The sequence below is a fragment of the Schistocerca cancellata genome, chromosome 7 (assembly GCF_023864275.1).
Source record: "Schistocerca cancellata isolate TAMUIC-IGC-003103 chromosome 7, iqSchCanc2.1, whole genome shotgun sequence".
NCBI classification, from domain to species: domain Eukaryota; kingdom Metazoa; phylum Arthropoda; class Insecta; order Orthoptera; family Acrididae; genus Schistocerca; species Schistocerca cancellata.
The window spans coordinates 441,591,013-441,608,211 of NC_064632.1; positions in this window are offsets into that span (position 1 = coordinate 441,591,013).

The window sequence follows — 17,199 nt, forward strand, 5'->3', positions numbered from 1 at the left end:
CTGAAATTTATTGCGTCGTCAATCTCACCCCATGAGACAAGGATATTTTTTTTAACAGGAATCAAATGGCTCTAAACACTATGGGACTTAACATCTGAGGTCATCAGTCCCTTAGAACTTAAAACTACTTAAACCTAACTAACCTAAGGACATCACACCCATCCATGCCCGAGGCAGGATTCGAACCTGCGACCGTAGCGGTCGCGCGGTTCCAGACTGAAGCGCCTAGAACCGCTTGGCCACACCGGCCGGCTAACAGGAATCACACGCCACTCGAAGATCCAACAGCCATTCACAGGATAGGTGAACTGTAGGGATATCAACACCGTAAGGTTGACAAAAACAAATAAAAATAGACGAATACCTCTTCCATTCACTTATATCTGCAACACATGAAGATTTCGGCGCACACTGGAAAAGAAACTGCAGCATAAGTGCACGGAAACACTTAAAGAAGAAAATACTAACTTTGAGGGCATGTTGAAAGGTAATTCATCCGATATTTTATGTGAGAACTCTTTATTAAAATTCTATATTTTTATTCTACATGCCTACATATTTATTTCTCAAAATAGTCACCCTAGCGACGAACACATTTCTGCTAACGAGAGACCAGTTTGATGATACCGTCATTGTACAATGTTTGACTTTGTTGAAGGAGCCACAACGTCTCCTCTATTTGCAGCGCTTCATCACTATCAAAATAAAGTCTTCGGAGGTGTTCTTTAAATTTTGCAAACAGATGAAAGTCGGATGGGTCCAAGTCGGGCATTCATGAAGGATGATCGATGACAGTGAATTATTGCAGATGTCGCAGTGCTGTTATGTGGTCTGCGATTGTCATGCTCCTTGTGTGGACGATGTTTTACCAGATCAGAAACTCGATTATAGCCCGCGGTTTCTCACGCACCGACTCACTTTCGTGATACACCTCTACGTTACACGTTACAATTCGGAGCGCTCTAACTGCACAGGGTTTCGGCTTGCGTCAGCGAAGCGGGAAGTCGACCGAGTACCATACATGACTTGTAATACCTCAACCGATATCGAGAACAGAATACAAAAATTCAGAGGCATTACTTTTCATCACGCCCTCATATTCAAACGCCACGCCAATATATGTTAAAAGTGAAGGCACTTTTATTATTATGAGTTGATTAATTCCCAAAGAAAGCAGGTGTTGACAGATGTGAAAATTACCGAACTATTAGTTTAATAAGTCACGGCTGCAAAATACTAACACGATTCCTTACAGACGAATGGAAAAACTGATAGAAGTCGACTCGGGGAAGATCAGTTTGGATTCTGTAGAAATATTGGAACACATGAGGCAATACTGACCCTACAACTAATCAGAAGCTAGATTAAGAAAAGGCAAACCCACGTTTCTAGCATTTGTAGACTTAGAGAAAGCTTTTGACAATGTTGACTGGAATACTCTCTTTCAAATTCTAAAGGTGCCAGGGGTAAAATACAGGGAGCGAAAGGCTATTTACAATTTGTACAGAAACCGGATGACAGTTGTAAGAGTCGAGGGATATGAAAGGGAAGCAGTGGTTGGGAAGGGAGTGAGACAGGGTTGTAGCCTCTCCCTGATGTCATTCAATCTGTATATTGAGCAAGCAGTAAAGGAAACAAAAAAATCGGAGAAGATATTAAAATCTATGGAGAAGAAATAAAAACTTTAAGGTCTGTCAGAGACAGCAAAGGACTTGGAAGAGCAGTTGAACGGAATGGACAGTGTCTTGAAAGGAGGGTATAAAATGAACATCAACAAAAGCAAAACGAGGATAATGGAATGTAGTCGAATTAAGTCGGGTGATGCTGAGGGAATTAGATTATGAAATGAGACACTTAAAGTGGTCAAGGAGTTGTTTTGATATTTGGGGAGCAAAATAACTGATGATGGACAAAGTAGAGAGGATATAAAATGCAGACAAGCAATGGTAAGGAAAGCGTTTCCGAAGAAGAGTAATTTATTAATATCGAGTTTAGATTTAAGTGTCAGGAAGTCGTTTCTGAAAGTTTTTGTATGGAGTGTAGCCATGTATGGACGATAAATAGTTTGGATAAGAAGACAATAGAAGCTTTTGAAATGTGGTGCTACAGAAGAATGCTGAAGATTAGATGGGTAGATCACATAACTAATGAGGAGGTATTGAATAGAATTGGGGAGATGTTTGTGGCACAGCTTGACTAGAAGAAGGGTTCGGTTGGTAGGACATGTTCTGAAGCATCAAGGGATCACCAGCGTAGTATTGGAGGGCAGCGTGGAGGGTAAAAATCGTAGAGGGAGACCAAGAGATGAATACACTAAGCAGATTCAGAAGGATATAGGTTGCAGTAGGTACTGGGACATGAAGCAGCTTGCACAGGGTAGAGTAGCATGGAGAGCTGCATCATACCAGTCACAGGACTGAAGACCACAACAACAACAACAACAACAACAACAACAACAATTAACGTCTCAATAATTTTACACATTTTGTTGCTTATGGCCTACCTTAGGGTCAGTAGCGTCCTTAGACACTCAGAGTCCCTGCTGAAAACTATTTGCCGTAACGGAGAATTACATGTCTACCGAACAGGATTTCTTTCTCCCACGCGGAAATAAACTATAGCGAGTCCGCTTTAGCACTCCACTTTTCGCTCGAACACTGCATTTCTCCGCTTTTCGCTGCTCTACGTAGAAATTCCCACCTCTTCCTTTTTAGATTACCCTCTATCCCTCTCGATCCAGTCTGCGTTCACCACCTTAGCGTTCACGCTTGCGGCCGCCAGTACCAAATCAACACTGACAGCGTGCGCTTTTCGTCTGCTCCTGCACTCAAACACACTTTCGCCTTCTCGCTCTTTTCATTCCTTGTCTCACAAAAATCCATAAAACCGAGCTACCATTTGTCACTCAGCTCTCGTGCCACGACCCACTCTCGTGCTAGGTCCTCTCAGGTGAATTTCCTATATAGCCGTCGTCTGGAAACCACAGATACCACTTTACAGAAAGCACCACTTCTCCATTATAAATCCACATACACTGCTTGAGGTCTGCTAAGGAACAACTGACACTTGCGAAGGAGCAACTTACACTTGCTACGGAACAACCAACTATTGCTGCGGAACACACGGGCAGTGATAGTAAAAGAAAATGTAGATGGTGGGACGTGATAACTGCCGCGAAGCCTGTGCACGAATACTCTATATGCATTCTACAGTTCATGCAGTACGACGTTTGACGAAAGTTGTTGTGGAACCGATCAGTGGGACATTCCGTGTGATGAGGCAACATGTCTGCATGACATCATTTGAGTGCTTCCGATTGTGGACGAGCAATTAGACGGCTCGAAGACGGTCAAAGCGTTACCATTGTGGCCGCAGTAATGGATATGTCCAAAAGCGTCATCTCGCGATTAAAATAGGCTGATAAAGTGGAAACGCTCTGTGAAAGAATGCCGGTGGTCACAGATGAGCCACAATACAGCAAGAAGCTCGATAAGTTGCCCTAGCGACGAAAAGGAACAGACATCTCAGTCGAGGGCAGATCGTTGCAGTCTTTTCAACCACGTCTCTGCCAAAACGATTTCGCTGCTATTAAATCACGCCGGTTTGTATGCTTATAATACTGACAAACGCATCCCACTTTAACCACTTCATCGTCGAGAAAGAGCTCATGAGTTTAGGAAGAATGTTGGTTGGGATCAGCAACAGTGGTCCAGTACGATGTTCTCCGACGAATCCCACTTCACTATGGGAAGTGATTCTGGACACCAGTTAGTGCACAAAGAAATGGGAATACGTTACACGCAACATATTGTTCATGTACGTCTTCAGCATGGCCTAGCCATTATGGTGTTGACGGCGGGCGTTATGCGTAATTGCCGAACACCGCTGCATATCTTTGCACGAGGTACCGTTACAGCACAGCAGGTATTGATGGGAGATTATTCTGGATCATGTCCATCTGTTTAGGGATGCGAAAAGTCCTGCCTTCATGTTTAGGACAACAATGACCGTTCGCACAGGACAGCTGAGGTGTTGGTCGCACTGAAAAGTGAAGGTATTGATTGTGTGGAACGCCCTGCGTGCTCCTCGGGCCTAAACCACACTGAGCATGCCTGCGATATTCATGGCAGAAGCCGTGCAAGGACTGAATACCGCCTTGAGAGAGGAGTGGAACAATTCCACCCCCCCCCCCCCAAGGAGTCCTCGATAGTTTTGTAGCCAGTATGAGTAACAGGTGTAAAATGTGCATTAGTGCCCGAGGAGGGCACATTGCAAACAGAGAGCGATACCTACCTTTATGTTGGGAGACTGACCTACGTCAAACATGGATGTTATTTAATGCCTGTTATGCAGATTCCCCATGTGGTGAAATACCTATGATTTTTTGTTATACGTGTATAACTCGTCCCTAATACGATGTAGTGTATTTCATGTCGTCCACCATTGCCTGTAATTCTTCCTGTCCAACAATGTGTTCCTTAGCAGTTGTCAGGCAGCGCACATATGGTGTTTACAAATAGCCTCTGAGATACCGTAACTACTACAAGGATCCCAGGGGCTTCATAGCAAAGATTACTATCGACAGGTTTACTTTGCTGCGTCCGTTAACCTCAGGTCTTTTGTACCTGAGTGCGTAAGTTAGTCTACCCTCCGACTTCACCATGTCGCTGCACACCAGAGACCATTACCCAGGGAAGTGTTACTCTTTCTGCGACCGAACTGCGGCCGCAGTCGGTAGTAGGAATCCGTCATTAGCTATTAACCCAAGCATGATACACACTTCTTCTTTTCCTTGTGCCTTTGTCCAGCAACTGCAAGGGATTGGCAGTGTTACTATGGGATGCAACGTGGTTAATTTAAGGGGTGGTCGGATGTCGATTCTGTCGCCACCCCGTTATCCCTCCGCCATATCCCCCCCCCCCCCCCATCCCCACCACACAGGATGGAATATGTATAGTCGAACTATCTGTGTGTAGCGTTATCCACGTGAAGAGTGAGAACGTTTTCGAACTGTTGGCAAATCATGTAAATGAGGCGAGACCGGGCAACCAGCCCTGTACTCACGTAGTCTGCTGTGGGAAACCGCCTAAAACCACATCCAGTCTGGCCAGCCCATCGGCCCTCGTAGTTAAACAGCTGGGAATATTCGATGTAGGGCCGGAGCTCCAGCCAGAATCCAGAAAGTGGGTTAAGGCACACGGTTATCCTAGTGGGTCCAAGAATGATAGACAATACGTTAAACATTCTCATAAAGGTTAAAAATTACATTATAAAATACACAACTGTACCATTATTTTTTATTGAAGACAGTCGATTTTGCTCCTACTTCAGAATATGTCTGTGTCTCAAAAGCAAGTCAACTATGCATTCTCACAGTTACAAAACAATCTGTAACGTGTAGCCTGTCGTTCTCCTGTTATTAACTATTTATACCACTGTTTCCCAAAAATGTGCTCTGCGGAACACTGGTGTTCGACGGGAAACGACTGAGTGCTCCGTCAAAAGTTATTAATATATTAAATGTTTCGACATTTTTACGACACTAATTACTTTTTGATATTTTGTTATGATTTCTTTGTTATTGGTTATGATTTAAATTAAGTAATCGCTGAATAAAACAAGTTTTTTTCATTTTCTTTTAAAATTCATCAACTATCAAACAATAAACAAGGTTGTCCATTAAAAACCAGGATTGTCAAAGTGTTACGTTAGAGGAAAAGTTAGGAACCCTGGTCCATGAGTAACCTTTACGTCCTGTCAGCATCAGGGACACTTCCGGTAAAGGGGGCATTAAATCAGTCGGAAGACTGAAGCCAAAAGTTACAGTGATGGGCACCAGCAGAAAAGTTATAAGGTTTCTTTGGCTGGACTAACTAACCAAGGTTACCAGCACCGATTGTCCACCTGAAGAACTCGCCCAAGGGTATACAGGGTGCTGCCCAAAGAGCGTCCAAAAATGTAACAAGATGTACAGAATGCTCCACTGAACAATTTGAGGTAGGGAACCTGTGGTCGGAGAAGCCAGCTTAAGGAGACAGGGAAGTAAACTTGACTACCGCTTTGTCTAGCATTACAGTTTTCCAGCTTATTTACAACTAACATGTGTACAAGTTTACACGAAGGGTGCTGTTTATTTACATGTACATTCTTTATTTCCTGCACGGAAACAAGGAGGATGAGCCTAATTACTAGGAAGTCATGATGTAGGTTTGTTTTTTTACTCTGTTTTGTTTACTCTGTCGTATCATGTTTACGTTGACCCATGATAGAAAGTGCTATGAATCGAAGACAGACCCATTCATTACTAAGCGCTATTCTGAGACGTACAGAACAACACCATGGAGCAGTACCGATACACTTTCACAGAACTCACTGACATGCACCTTGTCACGACGAATGTTTATTTCTTTTGATCGACGAATGCCAGAGACTGGTTCACTGGCGAGGCGAGGGACCTGGCAACATGAGAACCACTCGCACACCCTATTTTGTTGACGAGGTGCTGGAACGTGCTGCAGCGGACCCCACTACAAGTACTCGTCGTTTTGCATGTGAAATGGGCGTTAGCATGTGGTAAGTGCTCCAGGAATAACAGTTAGAACCATATCACCCACAACTAGTCCATGCAATGTGAACCATGAATTTACTTTCAAAACCTTTTCTTAAGAATTTACTTTATTTACTAGCGATTCACCAAGAACATTAACACATTTAATCACACTATGTGAGCGTGGAAGTAGTTGCCAATGGGTAACTGATGAACAAATTAAAAACCTTTTTTTAATTTTAATAAATGGAAATTTTATTCGTAAAAGCCCTTTTTTTAAAAAACAGATTTAAAATTAGAATCAGAAAGTACCCTGTAAATATCAAGTTACAATTTATTCAGAGGCATAAATAACGATTTTTAGATAGTATGAGCTCTCGGGCCGAGAACCTTGTTGCTCCCTTTTAACATGGCCGTAGTCACGACCGCTCACAACAACCTCTGAAAGACTACACTGGTGCAAATCTGCAACACACCAGATTACTTTAAACTAAAAATTTTAACAACTCACACAAACACACTATGCACCCGGTAAGAGGGATCGAAATGGTACAAAACACTCGCATTAAAAATTATTTGCCACCGAAAGTGCAACTTGCTTTTAAAAGAACTCTTACGGTGGACGGGGGCAACTTTATATACTAAAATGACCATTTAAATAAAATTCATGAAATGCAGTTTTACATAAAACTTACCAACATGCTCTACGTTACACATATACCACCTCGCAAGATGATAGCAAGATAAAAACATATTTCAGGAATTCGGCCTTTACACCTTAAGCAATAAATTCGTTAACACCGAATCCGACAAACAAGACAGAAGCTGCTATTAACGTACGGCAGACCGACAGACAGACAGACACTAACTGCCTAGCCAATGCGGACTGGAGACAGACGAACAATCTGGGGACGAGAGAGTGACCAAGAAAACAAGTAGAATTTAACAAGTTAATGAAACAACATATCACGAATGACTTCTAATAAACTACGATATCTGGTGAAGACCTGGCGCAGCACCCCGAAAACGCTCTCCCGAACCGTCCGCTGCCAGCCGCTTCAACGGACGAAGGAAGGCGCGCCGATCTTCCGTCTCACGGCGTCGCAGCTCGCACCGGCCAGCCCGATGTCCTGGGTTGACTCCTGTTACTCTTGTGTCGGCCGCGAAGCCACTACCGCTCGGTATACGGCGCGGCCCACTGGACTGACGTGGCAACCTCACATGCGCCGACGCTCAAGACGCACAAGTCATCTTATGTCTCAGAGCGCGACCGACCAACCGATCGATACAACCGCCAATGTCCATTGCATGAACAAACTCGAGCAGACTGGCGGCCTAACACATGCTAGCACTCCGGACGACAGACCGACGCTGACTGCCCCACACTGACCCGGCTGACGAACTGACTAGACTCGCCGAGACTGACAGACTGGCCCCAGCTGACCAACTGCCGAGCAGATAGCGCCCTTTAAATGCATGTGAACAGGCAACCTTTCTCCTTTCCCACCATAGGGAGACACCACAGCTGCGATTGCCACAGCGACGCCACCGCCAGAAACGGAGGGCAACTGCTTCACACAACGCACTGCGGCGCGCTCTTCAAAACAGCAATTTTTACCACGGCTCACAATGTTTGTGACTGACTTTTTAGCAAGAGTCTCGTTGTGTCAGTGGTTGTTCCAACAATGGACTGATACCAGATTTCCTTCAAAACGTGCTGTTTACTGACGAGGCTTCATTTGATCGCGGTGGTATTTCGAACAGCATGTGTGGAACGAGGAAGACCTCGCGCTGTAGCAGATACGCACCACGTACGTTCTGCTGTGAATATCTGGCCCAGCATTGTAGGCGAAAGTCTTATTGGGCCCTGTCTTCTAGCTGACTGTCTAAGGCAATCTGTACTTGAGTTTAGTACAAAGAGTTCTACCTGAGTTGTTGGATAACGTACCCTTGGCTGTTCGTGAGAGGATGTAGAACAACATGTCAGTGCAGCACTTCACTTCAGTGTGGATGTCCGCAACCATCTCAATGCTGTATTTCCTGGTCGTTGGATTCGTAGGGGAGGTCCTATTCCATAGTCTGCGAGGTCACCTGACGTGAATCCCCTTAATTATTTCCTATAAGAACATCTAAAGTCACTTGTAATGATGGGCAGGGAGAGGGGGAAGAGCAAATTGACAGAGAGATTTCACGCAGAAGGGCGGGAGGAGAAGGACAAAGAGTGTGGGGGGAGCACTTACCACATGCTAACGCCCATTTAACATGCAAAACGACGAGTACTTGTAGTGTGGTCCGTTGCAGCATGTTCCAGCACCTCCTCATCAAAATAGGGTGTGCGAGTGGTCCTCATGTTGCCGGGTCCCTTGCTTCGTCTTTCCAATGAATCAGTCTCCCGCATTCGTCGATCGAGAGACATAAACATCACCAATGGATACGGAGATGGAATTAGTTGCCAGAATTGTAGCTGCCTGTGATGTGATTCGAAACACAGCAGGGATATTTGTCAGGGTGCGTCAGAATCTTGTTCGCTGATGTGCTTGCATTGAGTTGATGGGCGTCAGTTTCAGAACATTTTGTAATACACAGTACAAATGGTGCGTTCATTGTGTCAATGATAGTATTTTCATTACCGGTAATTAATGTAAATAATAAAGTACACAGTAATGTGATTTTATTCCTATCATCTCCTTAAGCTGGCTTCTCCGACCCCAGGTTCCGTACCCCAAACTGCCCAGTCCTCTTAAATTTTTGGACGTTCTTACGGACATACCTTCTATAGAGTACTGCCCCTATCGACACCATACTTGTGGAGGAAGCCTGGTTATGAGGATCGACACTGCAACTTTATAGTATACTAGGTGAGTGCCTGGCGCTGCTCGAGTACGTAGTCCCATCCTGTCAGTGCATTTCCTCCTTCCACCTCTACCCACCTCCCCCCACACTCTCTGTCCATCTCCTCCTGCCCCTCTGCGTAATATCTCTCTGTCAATTTGCTCTTCCGCCTCTCCCTGCCAGTCATTACTTTCCGCTCCCTCTCCTCTTCCCCCTACACGTTCATCTCCAAGGCAATCTCATCCTCCTTTCTCTCTCTGTCCATCTCGTCCTCCCCACTCTTTCTGTTCATCTTCTCCTCCCCACCCCTCTCCATTCGTCATACTCTTTCCATTGTCGACCCATTTTCTCCTCAGCGTCTCTCTATACAACTCTCCGTATCTATGTCTATCCTCTCCTTCTCCCGCACTCTGTCCCTTTCCTCTTCCCCACCTTCTCTCTGCATGTTATCACCCCCACCCCAACAGCAGGCTAGTGGTTCTTACTTCCCAGTACTTCTTTCCAGATAGTAAGATTACGTGTACGAAGTATTTTTTTTTTAATTGATCCAGTGGTTAAGCAACAGTTCCTAACCCGCAAAGTTATCAGAGTACACACAACTTCACACATATTTGTACACGTATTTCACCTATATCTGCAGCGAATTACGCCCTGCAGTTTCATTTTCACGCAGTTCAATTTTTACGACGTCATATGTTCTGAACAATATGTCGCACAAAGCTATAATTTTGCAGGTAGAATCAGAGGTATATTTGGATACTGTCTGGGAAATATCTTGTGAAGAGAGTCAGTATCAAAGACTAAATATTAAAACGTAACTAAATCTTCTGGGTTGTTAGGCCGCGTCATATTTCCTTCTAAAATAGTCCACGATTCGACCCCTCTGCTAGGATCTTACATAAATTTCAAGTTCATGCATGATGCGGATATTTTTCACGCATCTGAGTGTTTATGACGTTATACGTCCTGAAATATATTGTAAAACTGTATAATTTTGTAGGTACAGGGTAACGATTATTGAACTATAAGAAATAAAGTCGTCATAACTTCTGAACGGTTTGTGTTATGGCGTTCCAAATGTACAGTTGGCCGCGGGGCAGGATGGAAATTAATATGCACCTATGGTTTGGTTTAGCAACGAACACCACTTTCATTTGGATGGGTTCACAATAAGCAAAACTGAGGCATTTGGGGGATGAAAATCCGCATTTCGCGACCGAGAAGTCTCTTCACCCTCAATGGGTGACTGTGTCGTGTGCAATTCCAGTCACGGAATAATCGGTGCGATATTTCTTGATGGCGCGGTGACAACCGAATGGAGGTTTTGGAAGATGATTTCATCCCCGTAATTCAAAATGACTCTAATTTAGACCAGATGTGGTTCATGCAAGACGGAGCTCGAACCCATCGAAGCAGAAGAGTGTTTCACGTCCTGGAGGAGCACTTCGGGGACCACATTCTGACTCTGTGGAGCCCAGAGGCCACAGACATGGGCCTCGATTGGCGGCCATATTCTCCGGATCTGAACATATGCGACTCCTTTTAGTGACGCTATATCAAAGACAAGGTGTACAGCAATAACCCCTAAACCATTGCTGAACTGAAAACAGCCATTCAGCCATTCAGAGGTCATCGACGGCTTCGACGTTCCGACTCTCTAGCGGATCATTCAGAATTTCGCTGTTTGTCTGCGCCACATAATCGCCAATGATGGCAGGCACATCGAACATGTCACAACCTAAACCCGGATATTTTAGCGACGTTTTAACGTTGGATAAAGTGTCTGCACGTCGTAATTTGTAACTAATTTATGTTTCTTTTCATATAGTTCAACAGTCGTCACCCTGCACATTCAGCGGCGTATGTAGATACTGTCTGCGAAATTTGTTGCGAATAGAGACTGTAGCAAAGAAGTAATCGAGTTAAACCTAATACTTGACGCAGCTGTTTAACTGCTTGCACGACAAAAACTTACAATTAGTAAGCGACGAACACGTTCTTTTCGTCATTTTATGGGGGTCATCACCGGGATAAACATTTTCAAAGGTTTGACATTATTTATAAAGTTTGTTGCAAGTCACTAAGTGCTCTCGTTCTCAAATACTGGATGAATAAAGATTGGGTATTCACGAGTCGTTATCTGCACATCTTTTTCACCACCACACCCACCCCTTCTTCTTTGATAGGCAGGTAGTTCTTAACCCCACAGAAATTCTTTCCAGACGGTAAATGATATGTGTACCAAGTTTGATACTAAAATGTAGACTTTCACGGCCGGAAATGCCATGTCCATTATAATTATCCGGGCTGTTAAGCCGTGGTCGGTTGATGAATTCTGTGTCAATTCCCAACGTTTCGTCCCCGTCTGCGGAGGAGATCTTCAAGGGGGTATGTAGATCGATGGATGGTCCAACACACCAACTGGCTCGCTACTGACTACCGCCAAATTCCGTGTCCGAGCGCTCCCGCGCCGAGGCGTGACGTCACTTGTTCTGAAAACGTCAGTCCATCGAGCTACAGACCCCCTTGAAGATGAAACTTCCTGGCAGATTAAAACTGTGTGCCCGACCGAGACTCGAACTCGGGACCTTTGCCTTTCGCGGGCAAGTGCTCTACCAACTGAGCTACCGAAGCACGACTCACGCCCGGTACTCACAGCTTTACTTCTGCCAGTACCTCGTCTCCCCCTTGAAGATGTTCTCCGCTGACGGGGACGAAACGTTGGGAATTGACAAAGAATTCATCAACCAACCACGGCATAACAGCCCGGATAATTATAATGGACACGTACCAAGTTTTGGTAGAAATCAGTCCAGTAGTTTAGGAGTAGATGTGGAACTCTATACAGGGTGAACCACCTAAAACTTGCAGCGCAAATATTGTGGAAACGAAAGGTGATATAGACGTGCGGCTTTGGCAGAATGGATTGGTAGTCAGGGGCTCGTATTATTAGCTAATAAATCGGTTTTAATAATATTTATAAAGTGTATTTTTGTGCAGACATTCACTTTTTGAAGTAGAACGATGTCTATTGACATTAACAGACTATAAATAGGGTAAATTAGAATCTCAGTGGTGTTTGTTTCAGGATTCTAGTGCGAGTCGTTTACGAGACATCGTATTTTGAAACGTTCCCACACCGACACTTGTCTGTGCCATTCAGCATGCGTGGTTGCTATAATCATTTCATCATAAGAATAAACCTGATGTAAACAAACACAAACGCGATGATTGGTCAGAAGCTGAAGCACACGTAAACTTGTGTTGTTACGCTTTTGGAAGTAGGTCCAACTTATGTATTAGATATCATATTACTAAGTTCTCCCCCCCCCCCCCTCGATGAACCATGGACCTTGTCGTTGGTGGGGAAGCTTGCATGCCTCAGCGATACAGATAGCCGTACCGTAATTGCAACCACAACGGAGGGGTATCTGTTGAGAGGTCAGACAAACGCGTGGTTCCTGAAGAGGGGCAGCAGCCTTTTCAGTAATTACAGGGGCAACAGTATGGATGGTTGATTGATCTGGCCTTGTAACACTAACCAAACCGATCTTGCTGTGCTGGTACTGCGAACGGTTGAAAGCAAGGGGAAACTACAGCCGTCATTTCTCCCGAGGGCATGCAGCTTTACTGTATGGTTAAATGATGATGGCGTCCTCATCGGTAAAATATTCCGGAGGTAAAATAGTCCCCCATTCGGATCTCCGGGCGGGGACTACTCAAGAGGACATCGTTCTACGGGTCGGAGCGTGCAATGTCAGATCCCTTAATCGAGCAGGTAAGTTAGAAAATTTAGAAAGGGAAATGGATACGTAAAAGTTAGATATAGTGGGAATAAGTGAAGTTCGGTGGCAGGAGGAACAAGACTTTTGGTCAGGTGCATACAGGGTTATAAATTCAGAATCAGATAGGGGTAATGCAGGAGTAGGTTTAATAATGAATAAAAAAAAATAGGAGTGCGGCTAAGCTACTATAAACAGCATAGTGAACGCATTATTGTGGCCAAGATAGACACGAAGCCCACGCCGACTACAGTAGTGCAAGTTTATATGCCAATTAGCTCTGCAGATGACGAAGAAATTGATGAAATGTATGATGAGATAAAAGAAATTATTCAGATACTGAAGGGAGATGAAAATTTAATAGTCATGAGTGACTGGAATTCGGTAGTAGGAAATGGGAGAGAAGGAAACGTAGTAGGTGAATATGGATTGGGGTAGAATTTTGCACAGACAATAACTAAATCATAGCAAACACTTGGTTCAAAAATCATAAAAGAAGGTTGTATACATGGAAGAATCCAGGAGATACTAACAGGTTTCAGATATATTATATAATGGTAAGTTAGATTTAGGAACCAGGTTTTAAATTGTAAGACATTTCCAGGGGCAGATGTGGACTCTGACCACAATCTATTGCTTATGAACTGTAGATGAAAACTGAAGAAACTGCAAAAACGTGGGAATTTAAGGAGATGGGACCTGGATAATTTAACTAAACCAGAGGTTGTACAGAATATCAGGGAGAGAATAAGGGAACAATTGACAAGAATGGGGGAAAGAAATACAGTAGAAGAAGAATGGGTAGCTTTGAGAGATGAAATTGCGAAGGCAGCAGAGGAGCAAGTAGGTAAAAAGACGAGGGCTAGTAGAAATCCTTGGGTAACAGAAGAAATACTGAATTTAATTGATGAAAGGAGAAAATATAAACATGCAGTAAATGAAGCAGCCGAAAAGGAATACAAAAGTCTAAAAATGAGATCGACAGGAAGTGCAAAATGGCTAAGCAGGGATGGCTAGAGGATAAATGTAAAGATATAGAGGCTTATCACTCTAGGGGTATGATAGATACTGCCTACAAGAAAATTACAGAGACCTATGGAGGAAAGAGAACCGCTTGTATGAGTATCAAGAGCTCAGATGGAAACCCAGTTCTAAGCAAAAAAGGGAAAGCAGAAAGGTGGAAGGAGTATATAGAGGGTCTATACAAGGGCGATGTACTTGAGGACAATATTATGGAAATCGAAGAGGACGTAGATGAAGATGAAATGGGAGACACGATACTGCGTGAAGAGTTTGACAGAGCACTGAAAGTCCTAACCCGAAACAAGGTTCCGGAAATAGACAACATTCCATTAGAACTACTGACAGCCTTAGGAGAGCCAGTCCTGACAAAACTCTACCATCTGGTGAGCAGGTTGTATGAGACAGGCGAAATATCAACAGACTTCAAGAAGAATATAATAATTCCGATCCCAGAGAAAGCAGGTGTTGACAGATGTGAAAATTACCGAACTATTAGTTTAATAACCCACAGCTGCAAAATACTAACAAGAATTCTTTACAGACGAAGGAAAAACTGGTAGAAGCCGACCTCTGGGAAGATCAGTTTGGATTCCATAGAAATGTTGGAACACGTGAGGCAATACTGACCCTACGACTTACCTTAGAATCTAGATTAAGGAAAGGCAAACCTACGTTTCTAGCATTTGTAGACTTAGAGAAAGGTTTTGACAATGTTGACTGGAATACTCTCTTTCAAATTCTAAAGGTGGCAGGGGTAAAATACAGGGAGCGAAAGGATATTTACAATTTGTACAGAAACCAGATGGCAGTTGTAAGAGTCGAGGGATATGAAAGGGAAGCAGTGGTTGGGAAGGGAGTGAGACAGGGTTTTATCCTCTCCCCGATGTTATTCAATCTGTATATTGAGCAAGCAGTGAAGGAAACAAAAGAAAAATTCGGAGTAGGTATTAAAATCCATAGAGAAGAAATAAAAACTTTGAGGTTTGCCGATGACATTGTAATTCTGTCAGAGACAGCAAAGGACTTGGAAGAGCAGTTGAACGGAATGGATGGTGTCTTGAAGGGAGGATATAAGATGAACATCAAAAAAAGCAAAACTAGGATAATGAAATGTAGTCGAATTAAGTCGGGTGATGTTGAGGGTATTAGATTAGGAAATGAGTCACTTAAAGTAGTAAAGGGTCAAATGGCTCTGAGCACTATGGCACTTAACATCTATGGTCATCAGTCCCCTAGAACTTAGAACTACTTAAACCTAACTAACCTAAGGACATCACACAACACCCAGTCATCACAAGGCAGAGAAAATCCCTGACCCCGCCGGGAATCAGTAGTAAAGGAGTTTTGCTATTAGGGGAGCAAAATAACTGATGATGGTCGAAGTAGAGAGGATAGAGAAAGTAGACTGAAAATGGCTAGGAAAGCGTTTCTGAAGAAGAGAAATTTGTTAACATCGAGTATAGATTTAAGTGTCAGTGAGTCGTTTGTGAAAGTATCTGTATGGAGTGTAGCCATGTATGGAAGTGAAACGTGGACGATAAATAGTTTGGACAAGAATTGAATAGAAGCTTTCGAAATGTGGTGCTACAGAAAAATGCTAAAGATTAGATGGGTAGATCACATAACTAATGAGGAGGAATTGAATAGAACTGGGGAGAAGAGGAGTTTGTGGCACAACTTAACTAGAAGAACGGATCGGTTGATAGGACATGTTCTGAGGCATCGAGGGATCACCAATTTAGTATTGGAGCGCAGCGTGTAGGGCAAAAGTCGTAGAGGGAGACCAAGAGATGAAGACACTAAGCAGATTCAGAAGGATGTAGTTTGCAGTAGGTACTGGGAGATGAAGAAGCTTGCACAGGATAGAGTAGCATGGAGAGCTGCATCAGACCAGTCTCAGGCCGGGGTGGCCGAGCGGTTCTAGGCGCTACAGTCTGGAGCCGCGCGACCACTACAGTCGCAGGTTCGAATCCTGCCTCGAACATGGATGTGTATGATAGGTTAGTTAGGTTTAAGTAGTTCTAAGTTCTAGGTGACTGATGACCTAAGAATTTAAGTCCCATAGTACTCTGAGTCATTTTTGAAGACCACACAACAACAACAATACAAAGTTACGTTAAATGAAACTTTTAGATATTCAAATGTGTTAACAGCCATCAAAGTTTTTCTTAACCACGCCTTAACTACACATTTTTTTATTTCAAAAATCGTGTACAGTCACAGCCTCTGCAGCGTTGTGCTCTGATTGTCGCGCTGTTAATGCGCAGTATAAAAATGACTGAGGCTGCTTTCTGTTCTGTAGTGAAACATGCGCGTGGACAAGGTTAAAAAGTGCCGAGAAATAGGCTGTTCTTAATGTTTTTCAACAATCTATGGAGATAATCGGCTTTGAAATTTTCCTAGTGTTCTACACAATGCAGTTGATAAGAAGGCCACATACATTGTGTAGAGCTGTCGGTAGCGTAACGGAGTGTGAATACGATGCTGCTAGCACAACATACGGACGCCGCATTTTTACATTTGCTACTGTACCATTACAATGTAAACCCAACAGAACTGATCTGGAGCCAAGCTGCGAGATTTAGCCCGAGGAGTAACAAGACTATTAAGCTGCCAGACGTACTGCAACTAACGCACGCGGCTTTCTCACATGTCACTGCCGAACGCTGGCGGGATATAGAACGGCTCGTCATGAAAGGAGGTTGGATTCATGGATTCTGCTGTTGATAGGTTCGTTATCAACGTAGCAGGTGACACTTCCAGACCAGAAATGTATTTCTCGGATAAGGAAGGAGCTAAGAGATTATCAGACGAATGACTGTAAATAATACCTTCAGTGTCTTCAATATTTAACTATACCGTCAAATCCTTCAATACTCTCTTACGTTACACACAGCTTATGCAGAAAAATTACGCTGTGGGTAAGTCATTCTTGTTTTTAATTACAATAGTATTTTAGCTAAAAATGATAACGTGTTGCGGTTTTCGTCTAGTTGTCTAAGGAGCGTACTGTGG